The following is a 14,980-nucleotide window of genomic DNA, read 5'->3' as shown; positions in this document are numbered from 1 at the left end:
TCTGAAAGTCTTCCTACAGTTCAGGCTGTGGCTGCATGGTTTTAACAGGGAAGGATAGTTGGGAATTAGGTGTATTGAATTCCCTGTTGTTCATAGTCTCTATGACAACAGACAATGCCTTCCTAGAAGTTTGATCACTTTTCAAAGGAGAGTTATGGGCTTGAAAAAGGAATTCCTGGGTTACTTTATTTGATCAGTCCTTTGGCAGAAGTCAGACTAAAAGATCGCAACTGATGTAGCCGAATTTAAACTCTTTGAGACAGATACGTTGTTTCCCTAATAACAGGGAACAGTGCTATTGACCTTGCTAGGAGATTAACCTGTGTCTGTCCAATAAAGACTGCTGTACATCTGCTGGTGTGCAGGCTTCAGCAAAAACTGCAGCATGGGTCATATTCTGGGAGACTGCAGAAAGCCAGTGATTTAGGATATAAATCAGCAATAAACTGTATAATCCAAATGTAGAGGTTTCATTTAAAATAGAAATTGATTTAAAGGGCTAGATTAGAAGCAAGATTTGTAAAGAGTCATGTGGAAGACATTTAAATAATACAAATACATTTTATGGAACACAGCACCAAAGTTCAAGAAATATTTAAACAAAATACTTGGATTGAGGGTTTTGCCAAAAAACCCTTGGAGAATTCTTGGAGAGTTTAATTAGGTTCTTGTTGGTGTTATAAATCTGCCCTTAGAAACACTTCCAGTTCTCTTGCATATGTTTACAGGGGCCAGATAAACACCTGGGGGTACTCCTGCTGAGTTAAGGTCACCTTTATGCAGAGAGACATCACCATGCTCTACTTAGCAGCATCAGAACAGGACTTAAATGATGCATAAATCTTGAGCTCTCCAGGAGTCATTTTCACTCTCTCTGTACGAGAAGAAAAGCAAGTAGTTCCTTTAATCCTATGTGGCTTCTCTATTAAAATAAGCCTTGATACTAATCCCTGGCTATCTGGATTTAAACTGACATATATCCTACAGCTTCCAATGCGAGAACATCTGAGTTACCAATGTGCCCTTAAACCCAGTGTTTATGTGCTTAATCACACCAAAGGACAGAAAAGTCATTATTCTTCTAGTGTTTCCCTAATACTGCAGTGGGTTCCTTCGAAAAGCCAGGCAGTTTTCCTCATATTATTTCCTTTTGCTGCAGTGTTTGCACTGTTCCCATTCTGACTTCAAAGAACATGATGAGCAGTGTAAATACCACAGAGCGACACATCAAGGCTGTGTTAGCAACTTGTGTAACTACACAACTTGCAAACTGGCATTTGCACTTGAATTTCACAAAACACAGGTGGCTTCATTTCTATGATTCCTAGTCCTTGATCCTAATACAATTGTCAAGCTTGACCAAAAAGAAACATCAGTAAATGATCAAGCATCCACGTTTCTGGTTTATAAATACGTATATGTTGGTGATGTGTCAGAACAATGCTCCTGTGGTGATAATTTCAGCAATGCCACTTCGTGTATGTACTGTGCATGTTTCATCACATAAATACACCACCAGCTTGCACCTCCTAGTGTCCCTGAAAGTGCAGGGGTACTGAATGAGATGCTGCTGCTCTGTTTGAGTGTAAATGACCCAAACAAGCTTGGCCTTCTATGCTATAAAGGGTAACAGGGTGAATGCTGAACAGGGCCCAAGCCACCGCACTGTGACTTGGAGTTGTTTATGGCTGCCAGGGCTCAGCACTGAAAACTGGTGCTGGCAGAAGCATTAATTACATGAAATCCATGTTCTATAGGCCTCACAGATGAACCTCACCGGAGTCAACCTGAGAAGAAGAGAATGGAGCTGAAGTTGTTGAAGGGATGACCAAAGGTCAAGGACTAGGGTCCACGAAGAATCGAGGTGGTAGCAAGTAAGTGCTCTTTGTCAAGGACCAGGAGTTCCTCAGCCAGGCAGTGCTCAAAGTAATTACCAGCTCCTTTTTTTTAAGCATCACAGTAAGCTTCAACCCTGCATTCTTTACTCATTGGAAAATAAATATTAACTCTCTGGGAGATGGTATCCCATTTATTCCCTACTTCATGCACGAGAGGAAGGAGGTGATCCTGGAATTTCAAAAGCTGTTGCAATAATTCTTACATTGAGCTGGAAATACTTTCTTGAAAAGAGAGATGCACATTTCTTCCAAAGCTTCTTTTGGAAGCTTTCATTTATTCTGTTTGCAGTTCAATGATTTTTGCTTTTGGAATGTTGGAAACCTTTAAAAAGATTCAAAACAAAGCATGTTTGGACAAAATGCCATTCTTGTCAGAAAGGAGAGGGTTTTTCTACTAGAAGGTGTTTGTTCTAGTTCTTACATTAGTGGCTGGCAGCAATTGAGAGCTGCAAAGGAGCCAAATTTCTGTCCTTGCTAAATTGTAGGAGGTAACTCTACATTTGAAATGTACATACCAGAAAAAAATACAGGAAAATCAAAGACAGTCTGTTGCTGTGTCAGTTCCAAGAATGTCTCTCTGTTTCTTGGGACATACCAGCTGATGATATGTCCAGCAAATACCGATATATAAGATGGAAAGTGGCAGATCTCTAAGACTATATTACTAGTCCTTAGGGATTTCTGGTTACGTGGTCACAAGAGATTTACTTCTGCTTATTATTAACTGATTATTTAATCCAGTTGCCTGGCAAAAAAAATTAACAGCACCAGATATTCCATATGTAACTGGTCTCTGGAGCACAGCATTTATATGATGATTACAGACAAGTGTGAAAGCAGAGCACGCACTCTTTCATGCTTTGTTCTCTTTGCTATCTCTCAAAAAACCCTCTTAACTGCAGTATTTGACCATTTGGCTCTCTAGCACCTGCTGAAATTGTCCTGAGCTATCCAGTTTTATGATCCGGCATTGTCGCTGTTTAAGCTCTTCTGATCAAACGGTTATTACTATGAAAAGAACCAACCCTGTGTTTCGAAATATAAGACAGAGCAAGAGATAAACCAGTGGCTTTAATCATGACGTATGGCTTTGGAAGCAACAGTCTGTTTGGCAACATTTATAGAATTCCTCCAGTTTCATCTTTGTTAAAAACCACCGCTCAATGAGCACTTTGGTGATAGTCAAGAGATGTCCCGTGCCCTGAAGTTTGAAGCAAGTTGAGGTAAAGAACATACGTTTTAGAAGTTATGTGCAGTTAATGAGTGTACCCACAGAAGGGAAACTGGATGTTTTTGACCAGCTATGTCTCAAGATTTATTGAACCACCTTATTTCACACAGAAGTGATCTCCTCTCTCTTTTGACCCTGTGGCTCTGCAGTGCTGCAGAGGTAGTAGGACAGAAGGAGGGAGCGAAGCAAAAATGAGCCGTAAAGAATATCTATTAAAATGAGAGAAAATAATAGACTTCAACAAACTCTCATACAAACACAGTATTTCAGACTTAGTGCCTCCCTGAGACAGCTGCAGCTTTTACAGTGAGAAGTGCTATTGTTATAACACATTCCATGAAATTCAGTTTAAAAAAGAGCAGCTGCCATAAAAGCCACTGCACAATATTTGTTTCTTCTCTCTTCCCCTAATGCAGGGTGCTTCTTAAAGAACAGTGTATGTACCACAACTGTATTCAGGACTGCACCCACAATATTTCTAGTGCTACAAAATCAGTAGTTTCCCCACCTTTGCTAAGCTCAAGGATTCAAAAATCATAACTCAGATTTCAAAATCATGATTGGTTTAAAACTCATGAGAATTTTGGGTTTTTAAGCAAATAAGAGCCTTAGAGCTCTTTCAATTGTCATCTGGTTTCTGGGCTTCAAGTCTTGTTCTGGACTTTTCATAATTATGAGAGCTGGAAACTTGAAACTGTTTATTGTGTAATCACAGGACTAGTGGCTGTGATTTACAATAAAATCTTCAAGAGCCAGCAGTACTGGTTTTGATTTGTCTATCCAGCTTTCACAGCGAAAAAAAAAATATAGCCTAGAGCTGAAGAGGGACTTAAGGGACCTTATGCTCAGTTGCTCAGTTCCTGTACTTCGGGCGGGGTGGGGGGGAATGACTGGAGACAGAGAAGCAAAATTAACTGAAGTTACCTTTGGATTCATACTCCGGAGTCCTGCAGGGGCCGCAACAACTCTTAGTGTGAGCCAGAGCCTCCCCAGGGCCGGTGTCATTTGCACTGTGTCTCTTCAGGCCCTGTGAGGCAGAGACTACCCAGGGCTGAGCACTTACCAGCTCTGCTCCTCATCTTCCCTGTAGGCTGGAGCTGGCAGAAAAGCCCATGTGGAGTTCCTAAACCAGTTCATCATAGCCCAGAGGGGCCCTCGGAGCAGAGGGTACTCTCAGCACATTACTTATCTCTGCATGATGATGTCAGAACAGATTTCAAGGCAGGGAATACCCAAGTAAAATCTGCACTGTTCTTAGATGAGCTGGTTGAAATATGCCAATTAGCTTGTATTTTCTTTTTAAATATATTTTCTAATGCAAGTTCCTTTGTGAAATGGAAATAGGAAAAAAAGCTTTCCTGAAAGCCAGAAAGTTATGATAAAAGTGAAAAAGCATTGCTGAAAGAATACTTTGGTTTAAATTTCGTATACAAGAAATCAAATTTTTAGCCCATATACATATTTCACACACAGACACATGCACAAAGTCTATAGTTAAAGTAACTTTATATTTTGTTTAAAAAAATGTAATGAATCCAAAATATGCTATTTTACTGTATTTTGAGATAACTGAACTTTGAATCAGGATCTGTTTTAGTAATGAACATATTTGGACACCGCACTCAAATGACTTTATGAGAGCTTACTGCAGAAGCCTGTGGTACTCGAAGGAGTGAAGCCTCAGAGCCATGCCTGTTAGCTTTCTTACACTGCACACGGTCTTCAGCATTGGCTGCTGCTGTGAGGCAACTGCAGAAAAAACTACCACCTCTGGACTCCACAGAAGGTTTGGGTTTGCTGTTCTAAAGCAACAGGAGGTGCTGAGTCACTTTGGTCTGGTGTAAGAGCGGCGATGCAAGGCACAGGTTAGCCCCCAGACTTTTGAAGTAGCCTGGAAGTGGGTGTGTTTCCCCTGAGAAGGTGTAAAGTCTTGCCATCCAGGTAGGGGCACCATTAACAGTGGCATCTGATAAAAAAAGTTTCAGTAAAATAATTGCTTTAAAGGTGATGGCTAGTTTTATATTTTCTGATATTTATCCTAATACATGTTCTCTGCTTTATACATACAATCTCTGACATGAGAGCATGCCATTGAACAATGCCACCAAGCTCTCCTGCAGAACAAGAATGAGCTCTCTGTGGGTACCAGAGCTCTGCTTAGGCAAAGCTGAATTTGAGCTTGTGATTTTGTATCAAAGGTCACAGAGGGGTATCGGAGCACTAACAACAGTGTAATATCAGTGTTAGGCTGATGATTTTGAAACTTTGGCTTAGGTGACTTGTCTCAAACAAGTAAAGGAGCCAGTAGAATAAGCAAAGTCCAAGTTCAGGTATTATAGTTCTGAGGTCTATTTACTACTCAACAAATCTGATATCCAGTTATGATGGGGGATAAATAGAAAGGTTGAGATGACAGATGTCAGTTCTCTTTTTAAACCTCATTTTAAGGTCAGAAGAAGACTATAGTGTAATAACCGATGATATTTTATGAAGGATTAAAAATACCATAGTTTCTAGATTGTTCAAACTCATGAGTTATTCATTGCTCTGCTAATAACTTTTCAAACATGGACTGAGAGGTATGTGCTGATTCATGATTATGGTTATTGGCACCTCCATAACCCTAATGAGTAAAAGACATATTTGTTGATGTCTATACATATGGGGGTATGTATATACACACACACACAGAGATGTATATTACTTTATCCATTTTTATCCAAGAGTGAGATCAGGTTCTTTGTTTTCCCGCTAAAATCTAGATTTCCTATGAAATGCTAATAAAAATCACAAATCTGTTTTTTCACTTGGTAGGCTTTGCCTTCAACACTCACTCCGATATCCACAATTAAAAACCCACAGATGATCCATGTTTGAGTGAGTCTGTGTCATAATTTAAACCACAATGATGCACCCAGCACCCTCTGATTTTGTTTTGTAGTCAACAAATCTATTTGCTCAGCAAACTGTATTCTGCCACATTCTGGTGGCCACAGATCTTTTTCTGCTTTATTAAAACCACACAGGCTCAATGACTCAATTTGAGTTCATTCGTATTACCCGATTGAATAGCTACAGTACTTGGCATCACCCAGGGGTATTGCTTAAGAGTTGTCTAAACCAATGGCTGTAAATGAAACTAATGTTCTAGCTTTCCCTTTTAAACTATTTGATTATAAATCATTTTGTGAACTCAAACAAACACAGAAAAATTAAATTCTGGAGATCACTTAAGACCATAAAGCCATATGGTCTAAATTTTCAAAAACAGCATAGGAACTTTTGCAACACTGTATTAACAGTGTAGCAAATGTCAATGCCAGACTCTATAGGAGGCAAAGGTGATTTTATTGTAAAATCAAAACCTGAAACAAACCAGATATCATTCATTCACATATGCGTTCTCAGAACCATGTGCAAGCACCAGGATGTGTGCATCCAGGCAACCAGCAGAGCAGTCAGGCACTGGGGCTGTGTCTGCAAGTATTCAAGCAGTCTGTCCGGCACACTGGCACCAAAACACATGTATTCAGGCGGTCAGGCCAGAATTCCTTGCAATGATGCCGAGGACATCAGCTACCGAGTCCTGCTCACATCCAGTGTCCTTTGCAGGTTGATGACCATGTGCTGGTTTTGCATATGCCTTTTTGTATTCTTTCGGAGCTGACAGTGATCAGTCTGTCCATTCTGTCTCACCTCTGTGAGTAATCAGGATTTACTGTCCTTTGTCTCTCAACATGGGTGTTCTGAGGAGTTGCACATGTATGTGTGCCAGGGTCCTGATGACTTGATAATGCGTCTGCCATCAACACTGGCCATTCCTATACTCCTTTTCTGACCTTATCTCCCTTTCAGTACCTCCACACCCAGCCAATGCCCACTCATACCCTTGTTAGCATTTCTATTACAGTTCTTTACAACAACACTACAACTGTAAAGAAATAATTTTCCCATATAATTAAATTTTCTGAAGGTTGAAGGTGTATCTCCATTTCACATCAGATGAAACCGTGAACTTTCCAGAAAGCAAAGTTTTTTGTTTGTTGCTTGGTTGGGTTTTGGTTTTGTTTTTGTTTTTTTCCAGATCAGCATGCTTATACTTTCCAGATGTCTGAGTTTGACCGAGACAACTAAAGTTTTAGGTCAGGTAATTCGGTCAGAGGGAAAAGAGACCATTAAAGATGATGCAGGGACAGATGAACTGAGTTCCCCACTGCAATATTAATGGGACAGAACAAGTATGTTCCAGATGGATCTGATAAGTCTAAGTATAGTAGCTAAAGTACTCATCTGCCTTACAAGAGAGACTTGTTCAAGTTTACATCCTGAATCCGGAAGGCCACAAGTTCAAAGATGAGTCTCAGACACCCTAAAAGACCACTTATCAGCTAGCTCTAAGACCAGATTCTTGCTGCCTTTCTTAAGGCCATATTTATTTTTTTGATTCAAAATAGGAGTGGCTCCAAAAGGAGATGCTCCCATCCTAGAACCACATATTGCTTAGGGATTAGGACACTCACCTAAGAGATGGAAGACACAACTTGTCCCTTCTCTAAATCAGACTGCTTTCTCACCTCTCAGATGAGGTCCCTGTTACTAGACCACTGTTATTAGGCGTTCTGCTGATTTGTGAAGAGCCATTACTTGGTTTTGTCTTCTGAGACCTCATGGCTCAATAACCTGTATAGAGAAATATACCTTTGATAGAGAGAGATCTTTCGAGGAGCTCCTGTTTTCCTGTTCTTCCCGTCAGCTACTTTCAGCTAAGTCATGAGACTTTTAATATATTTTCAAGCATATAGCATGTTACTCACATTTTCTGCCTTCATAAAAATGTTTACGTTTCATAGCTGCAAACAGAAAGTACCTAAGCTTCTCTATGTTTAGATGGTGAGTCTGAGTGAGTCAACAGCTCAGGATTGAGTAACGTCACCAGAAGACAGGGCCCTTAAGTATTAGCTATTGCTTATTTTATATCATGGTTGAACATGGCCCTCATGTCTGAAAACCTTACGTGATCACTTAGAACCTGTGGTTCAATTGTTGTGTCTGTTGTTGTTGGCAAGTATGCCTTATTTATTCAGACATCTAGGGACCTTATGGCTCTCAAACAAGAAATGCTCAGACATCAGTACAACCTTGACTGTACTGTCTGAACAAATAAAAAGCACAGTTTGCACCTGTGGTTAAATGTGCTTTAATTTACATTTATGAGCAATTTTATTTAGTAGCTCAGTTCCCATGTTGTCTCTCAAAATCTAATGCCCTGCCTGGAAACAATGAAAATCCAAGTGCAGCTGCACCACATTTTTGCTGGTTTTGCTGTTTTGGGTTCCCCACCCCTAGCCCAAGATATTTCTCTTAAGTCTCTGATACTATCTTTGCCCTAAAGCTCTGAGCTGCTTTTATCCCTTTGACCACTGACAGAGGGTACAGTCCTGCCAGTCCATAAAAACTGAGTAGCAAACCACTGCTTAAGGTAGCACCTCTCCTTCCTTCCTGTTGCCACTAGTCAGAGAACAGGGCACTGAGCTGCCTGCCAGTCCCCAGTGTGTCAGAACTGAAAATGCAAGACGATGCTTGGCAAGCCTTCACTGAGGCTGAGGGTTGTGCATGGGAGCCACAGCAGGGCCATCTGCCTGCTCTGCTTGCTTTGTCAGCAAAGTTTCATTCCCCAGTCACTGGTAGTGGCTGCACTGGGGCTCAGTTTTCCTCACAAGCTGGAGATAAAGCTGAAGTTTCTACTGCTAACAGGTGTAACTATGGCCATTCCAGCCCCAATCACAACACTGAGGAAACAGCCTCCTAATCAGAGCTCTGATTTGCTTCAGTGCACACTCATCACACCAGGAAATCACCAGCTGAAAGCAATTAATGTGAAGATGACCCTTTCCCTATTACCATTTTACCTTGCTGTCTGGGTTCCTATGACAGTGCAGCATTTATTCTGCTTTTTGTAGGGAAATGCACCCAGAGCAGGTTGTTATTCACAGACATGTCATGATGACTGTAGTTCATCCCTCGTGTTACATTGCGTGGAGAGTACTTTGCAAGTGGGGCTCTTGGCCAAGACGGGGTAATTTAGAACAGTCATCCTAATACAGTGAGATTGAAGAGATGGCAAACTGGAAGGAAGAAGAAACCAAGCTCTTGAAATCAAAACAACAAAGACGCACAACTTTTCAGATTTGAGTGAAAAACCAATTCTACTGAGGAGGGAGACACATGCCTTTTAGTTTCTGTGGAAAGATTTCACTGCAGACATTCAGAGTTCTTGCATCTCTCCATAAAAGCCATATTCCTGTGCCCTATCTTTTTCACACGCCTACTTCCTTTGTGACATAGACAATCTGCTTAGCTTCATGTTTTTCTCTCCTGTCCCTTTCCCTCCCAAGAGGGAGTCTGCCACAGGCTGGTTGTGTATGCTCCAAAAACTGTCTCTCCTCCTCACAGAACAAGTTAATCTTTTCTTCTCCCAGTAGAGTGGTCAAAAGACTTCCCTCGATCAAAGTGTGTTCCTTTGAGTCCCCTGAACTCTAAACATCTGTGTTTTCAAAAGTCACTTCCTGCTCTTTGTTCCTTCTTTTTTTGCTGGGATTTTTCCACTACACACTCCCAGCTCTCACAGACCATTGGGTGCAAGGGCATTCATACATTTCTTCTAAGACAGTCCTATTTAAATGGAAGACTATTCATGTCAATGACTCACTTAGACTTTTTTTTCCATGTACAGGGAGTTATATGACCCCAGATGTGGTAGTAAATTGCTGATTCACTATAACCTTAACATTTCCATGATAGAGCAATTTCATAACCTTATCTAGCATTCATAAATTCCAAATAAATTAATTTTCCTAAGTGTCATTCTTAGCTATTTAAGACAAGCTTTGGCCTCACGCGAGCTTATGGAACTATTTGATGCAGACCTAAATACAAGCATGACTACTGCCTAGAAATATGGGGAAATTATACTGTATGTTTCAAAATGTGAAGCCTAGAACATATGAGAAAGTACACAATATACGATGCTTCAGTGCTTCGCATTTGACAGCATTTATAAAGGTCCAGGGAAGAGGTTTACACAACCATTTCACTTCGTGGTTGCTAGCAATGGTGTAAATAACTCAACATCAGTGGTACAGAGTCCAGCCCAGAATTTTTTTTCTGACATATACGCTGTGTCAACATGATGAATGCCTCACAGAAAGGAAAAATTATAATGAAGAAAAGCCGTGTTGATGTCTGCAGTAGAAATGAGGTTGCTTAAAGCCATGTTCTTCATTTACCCTATTTAATTTCCCAGGTAAAGGATTGAAGTGTGGAGATTTTTTTTGTAGAAACATAAATAGACAGTATCAAAAATTATGAGGTGAAGCTGTCCAGTAACTCACCTGTAATAAAACTGCACATATACCAATGCCATTCCATGGGAATTCTTTACTCTCCAGTAGATTGACAACCTTTTGTGACTCAAGAGGCACTCAGACATCACAAGACTGAACTGAACTATTAGTTTTCCAGTGGGGAAAACTGACACAAAGGAACTCACTTGTACAAACCCTGTAGCAAATCAATGAAAGAACTGCAATAAACTCCCAAGGTTTACCCAGCATCAGAGAAAAGGGTCTGGTTCAGCTTGCCACTAAGTGGAGCGCTCCAGGTATTGAAGGCCTAGAAATTTAAGGTGTTGGGCTCTGCTGGGCTCTTCTAATGCTGAAGGGAACAACCTAGGTATTTAAGGAACAGAAAAATAAACTGCGAGGGAAAAGTGAAGGTATTAGAGAACGCATTATAGACAGAAGTACTATTTGCTGTATACATTTACTGTATCCTTACTACAGATGAGCCTTCTGAGAACTGACCTTTGTTATGAGGTATGTGCCCACACAAGTAGACCAACATTTTTCCTTTGATAAATTCTTAAAAGCCTGTCTCTGAGTTTTGCTAGGTATTTCTTCTGGCCCAAATCTAGCAAAGGAAAGTGTCTGCTTTTTCACTAGGCTGCCTATATTTACATGATGGTGCTGAGAGCATGGATACGTATCTGGGAAGTACGGGGCAGGGAATGAGGGCTGATGCAGAGTAATAGGCTTTTTCATTTTTGCCGCTGGTTGAAGGTAGATGAAGACTTGCATTCACAGTGATAAGAAGATAATTTAGGGTTACTGTGGTTTGCTTTCAGTTCTGCCACTTATTCACATGGCCTATTTTTCAGTCACACTGTTCTTTCACTTGGGGACAACTCTTCCATTATTGTAATGTCCTCAAGGGAAATACAGAGCCACTTCAAGGTTGCTCTAACTGACATAGCTGCTTCTGATTATTTTATATTATCCCCAGGATATGAAGAATACTGTATCACAGCATAACATAGGCCACTCCCAAGAAACTCTGAACTGGCCCTCATGCAGTCTTAAGCAGCGGATGGTTCTTAAAGCAGGTATAGACCTCTTACTTGTTGCTCTAGGAAAGCTTTCTACATGGGTGTTTGCACTCCAGAGCTTCTGTGTGCTGCTAGTTCAGCCCAATGGAGCCTTGTGGTCACTGGACATAAAACCTTTGTAAGACTCATGACAGATATTCAGCCTCTCTATGCTTCACTCTTCTTAGCTCAGCACAAAACTAGCCTAGTTTTTTCCTATGTGATGGATATGTATCTGGCATTCACGTTTACATAGCTGTTGGAGATCCTTGGATAAATACGTTAGAAATCTCATTATTATTTATGTATTTACTTATTTGCATCATTTATCACTGTAGTATCTAGACACTCTCAGCCCATTTAGGCAGATTTGAAAGGACACCTTGCTCAAGTCTACCTCCCCTGCTACTGCAATTATCTATATAACTTCTGTCATGAACTGATAGAGCTCTAGTTAGCTAAGTATTCTGTTTTCTTCCCCCTCCTGCTTCCATATAAAGGCTGTTGCAGGCTATCACTGTCTACAGGAAAAAAAAAAAAACCCCAAACCAACAAACAAAAAACCCAAATTGATTTCCAACCAAAACCTATTTGCGACCCATTTACACCTTGATTGCTTTTGTGCAAACTTTTCACCTTTGGCTTACATAGTTCCTGTCCCTTTCTCAGGCTTAAGTCACCCAAGGTATTTATGCAAAGCGATTGTATCTGCCCTCAGTCTTTGTTCTGCAAAGGTTTACAGGTTGTCCATTCTCTTTATCTCCCTTTAAAGTCTTCTCAGTAGGCACATTAGTCCCACTTGCCCGTGTTTCAATGTGAGCGACCAGAATCGCATGACTGAACCAGAACTGCACGTATAATAGCACCTCAGCTATGGTCTCCTGAATGCACTTCTACTGTAGCATTTCATATTGGAAATACCTAGGATCACTTTTTTACAGCTGCATCAGACTGGCAGCTCACAGCCTGGGTCCTTCCTTCTCACTCACTTCCAAATTGATGATGCCCCAGTTTATAACCTAAACTGTGCGTATTCACCCTAAATATATGGCCTGGGGCTCATTTTCATTGTCTCGGTCTCCGCAGGCCACCACTGCCTGCTGCATGATGCCCACCTCCTTGCGTACGGAATGCACATCCCGCCTTTCTACCGCGGCCAGATTCCGTCTGCCGGCTCCCTCTGCTTGTGCCACGGCCGCTAACGCGTTCCGCGGCCCCAGGCCACGCCGCGCCCTCCCGGCGGCCCCAGCAAGGGAGCAGAAGGGAGCGCGGTGGGGCCGGGCCCCGCGGGCCTACTGACAGCTCCCCCGCGGCGGCGCGGCCCAGGCGCTGCCGGCGCTCACGTAGGCCGGGGGGCGGTGCGGCGGCCCCAGGAAGCGGCGGCCGCGGCCGCACGTAGCGGGGCAGCCCGCGGCGCCGCGCGGGTCACGTCGGCCGGGCCGGGGCTCCTCGCAACGCCCGCTCCCCCCTTAACCCCCGGCGGCGCCTCGGGGGCGGGCGGCCGGGGCTGCGAGCGCAGGCAGCCGGCGCGATGAAGTCAGGCTCTGTCTGCCGCTGGCTGCCCCCCCGCTGCCGTTCCGGCCGCCTGCACCTTCCGCCTCCCCCATCTGCTTTCGCTGTGGTGCCTGCACGTGTTATCTGCCCCGGCTCTGCCCCCCAGCCCGGGGCTTGGCTGCTGCGTCCAACGACCCCCCCCAGCCACAGGGATGAGGAAAACAGGTCTTCACGTGTTACCGGGAATCACAGAATGCCAGGGATTGGAAGGGACCTCGAAAGATCATCCAGTCCAATCCCCCTGCCAGAGCAGGAACACCCAGGAATGTGTCCAGGCAGGTTTGAATGTCTCCAGAGAAAGGAAATCCACAACCCCCCTGGGCAGCCTGTTCCAGTGCTCTGTCACCCTCACTGAGAAGAAGTTTCTTCTCAAATTTAAGTGGAACCTCCTGTGTTCCAGTTTGTACCCATTGCCCCTTGTCCTATCTTTGGTTGTCACCGAGAAGAGCCTGGCTCCATCTTCCTGACACTCACCCTTTACGTATTCATACACTCTCTCTGGGAGACCAGAGTTGTGGCTGAAAAATGACTTATCTTGCTGTTACCAATACCTTTAGAAAACGCACAGAATTTTCACATCAGAACAGTTGATTTTCATCCAGAAGCCAATTTTAATGTGTCCTAATAGATACAATAGGTTCAAAAAATGGATTTTATGCCAGATGCATTCAGTAACTAGCCAATACATGGGTTTTATACACAGATATCTGTCTCTCTTCATACCAAGTGAGCTCTCAAAAAAGTGGCATCTGGAATATACAGATTCATTTTACTTGAAATAGTGAGAAGTATTTAAAATTGATTGCCAGTTATTTTTCCAGCTTTGTTATCCTTGTATCCCGTAGGGACTGCTTTGCCTCATAGGCATTCTAATGAAGGCTGTTTGAATCCTCATTTTATGGTTGCGGATAACTTATGTATGCTAAACCGCATGTCATTTCCTCTCTTATAGCATCGTCATGCCTGTCACCCTAAATCTGCTGCTTAATTCCTTCCTGTCCTCATGGCACTGCTCCTTTTAATTTTTTCTATCCTTTATTGTAGCAGCTTTTATCCACTTTTCCTGTTACTACACACTCTTCCACTATACATGCCAGCACCTGCCATTTAGCTCATTTCATCACCCAGGGAAGTGAATTAACAATGGAGGAGCAGCAAGCTGGTTTCCTGTCCTGACAGAAATCCTTAATAACATTTGCAGGACCTAATTCTTGGGTCTGCTTCAGCTGCCATTGCTCTGCAGCTATAATTGTTGGGAAATTAACAGGGTTCCCTGCTCAGTGAAGCAGGGTCTAATTTTAAGCAGATCTGGCTGCTCTGAATCATTCCATAGACCAGACTGGTATTCTTTCTTCCCACAAGATTTGAAAAATATAGGAAGGTGTAGAATGACCTGTGCCTAACCCTGGTTCCACACCTGCCATTTGTTGCAGCATCAAAGTTTAGCCTTTAATGGATTGATATTGTGCAAATAGTCATCTTAGAGCTCAGTTTACGTAGCTGGACAATGTTCTGTGTTTGAAAACAATTACAAAACTGTCAAGGTTCACCAGTGCCTTACGGCATCACAATAAGGGACTCCAGAAAGACCTGTTTGGAGAGACGAAATTGGTTAGTTTCATTTTTTTCCTGTATGTTTGTCACATGTTCTGGCTTTAGTTTTCAAACAGTTAATATTCTTCTTGCTTCTGAGTTTCCAAAGTGCTTACAGAAATTTGTTGGTTTAAGTATGGTCAGGTCCTCTCAAACTTTTACCCTGCAAAGAGAAAAGAAATAAGCTCTGTACCTCTCACCACACAAGAGGTTCTTTTAATAGCCAAGGTGTTTGGTAACGGGCAACACATTTGGCTATTACAGCAAGATGTTTCGGCTTTT

The 14,980-nt window shown here is 42.3% G+C and overlaps 1 protein-coding gene across 6 annotated transcripts in view; it reads left to right on the top strand.

Moving 5' to 3' along the window:
* Window positions 1-14,980, top strand: part of TMEM247 (transmembrane protein 247) — a 59,611-nt gene that overhangs the window by 21,754 nt on the left and 22,877 nt on the right. For all 6 annotated transcript variants that reach the window (XR_011738254.1, XM_071806099.1, XM_071806098.1 and 3 more), the window contains one exon: window positions 1,758-1,874. The gene's annotated coding sequence lies outside the window, so the exon portion shown is untranslated. The remainder of the gene's footprint in view (window positions 1-1,757; window positions 1,875-14,980) is intronic.

The sequence above is a fragment of the Patagioenas fasciata genome, chromosome 3 (assembly GCF_037038585.1).
Source record: "Patagioenas fasciata isolate bPatFas1 chromosome 3, bPatFas1.hap1, whole genome shotgun sequence".
In the NCBI taxonomy this organism is placed as follows: Eukaryota; Metazoa; Chordata; class Aves; order Columbiformes; family Columbidae; genus Patagioenas; species Patagioenas fasciata.
Note: the sequence above shows the minus strand (reverse complement) of the source record. Positions and strands in the feature narration are given on the sequence as shown.